Raw genomic sequence first — 1,411 nt, 5'->3', positions numbered from 1 at the left:
CTAGAGAAACTCCTAAAGATGTAATTCAGGAGGAAGGAAAAGAAGCTCAGAAAAGAAGACTTGAATGCAAGAAGGAAAGAAAATCGAAAAATATATATATAATTGTAGATAAATCTAAGGAAATATTGATTAGAATTAAGAAGTGATTAGAATTAAGATCCTGGTTTCAAATGGGGATTGGGAATTAATTAATTTTGGACTTTGTTAAAAATACACTATGAAATTTTAAAGATATTAACAAATAAAATAGAAATAGGATGTATAACTTCCAAATTAGTAGAGAAAAAATATGTGATAAAAAAAAAAACAAAAGCAAAATAAGCCAAAGGAAAAGAAAAAAAGAAAAATAAATGAGACAAATATAAAGCAAAAAGTTATGTGGTAGAAACAAGTAAAAGATTTCAGTAGTATACAGACAAAAAATATCAGCAAAGACAACCTGGATAGCTGTTTTAATAATCAGGCAACCTGGATAACTGCTTTAACATCAGCTGTTTTAATTTAAGACGAAAGAAAAGCTTTATTTGTGATTTATTTTTTAAAAAATCACTATATGAAGATGAGAAGTTCAATTAATCAAGGTCGTTTAAACATTTAACTTTGTATACATGTAGTTCAAATAGCTTCAAAATACTCAAGGAAAAGGTAATTAAAACTATAATAAGAAGTGGACGGCTTTCCAACTTTGATCCGGGAGAATGGCTCCCGCAAAGAAGGGTGGTGAGAAGAAAAAGGGCCATTCTGCCATCAACGAGGTGGTGACGCGAGAATACACCATCGATATTCACAAGTGCATCCATGGAGTGGGCTTCAAGAAGCGTTTCCCTCGGGAACTCAAAGAGATTTGGCAATCTGCCATGAAGGAGGTGGGAACTGCAGATGTGCGCATTGATACCAGGCGCAACAAAACGGTCTGGGCCAAAGGAATAAAGAATGACCCATACCGTATCCGTGTGCGGTTGTCCAGAAACCGTAATGAGGATGAAGATTCACCAAATAAGCTCTATACCTTGGTTACCTATGTAACCTGTTACCACTTCCAAAAATCTACAGACAGTCAATGTGAATGAGAACTAATCGCTGATCGTCAAATACATCAAATAAAGTTATAAAATTGCAAAAATAAATAAATAAATAAAACAGAGAGAGGAAATGGACAATCATCATTAAAGGGAGAGATGTCAACATAGCTCTCTCTATTATTGAGAGGCCAATGGATAGGAAAGATTTGAACAATGAAATAGGCTAGACATGTACAGAACCCTCCACCTAAAATACAGGGAATACAAAGTCTTCTCTACCACATAAGAAACAAGTTTTAAAAAATGGTCACAAGCAAGTTTTTTGACTTTTAAGTCAAAAAAATTTAAAAATTGCTATCAGACTATATTTTCTTATGACAATGCAATTG

The 1,411-nt window shown here is 33.3% G+C and overlaps 1 pseudogene; it reads left to right on the top strand.

Annotated features, from left to right (window-relative positions):
• Window positions 1–698: 698 nt before the first annotated feature.
• On the top strand, window positions 699–1,077 carry LOC104657066 (annotated as a pseudogene).
• Window positions 1,078–1,411: the final 334 nt, after the last annotated feature.

This window comes from Rhinopithecus roxellana, chromosome 6, assembly GCF_007565055.1.
Source record: "Rhinopithecus roxellana isolate Shanxi Qingling chromosome 6, ASM756505v1, whole genome shotgun sequence".
NCBI lineage: Eukaryota > Metazoa > Chordata > Mammalia > Primates > Cercopithecidae > Rhinopithecus > Rhinopithecus roxellana.
This window is presented reverse-complemented; position numbering and strand designations above follow the sequence as displayed.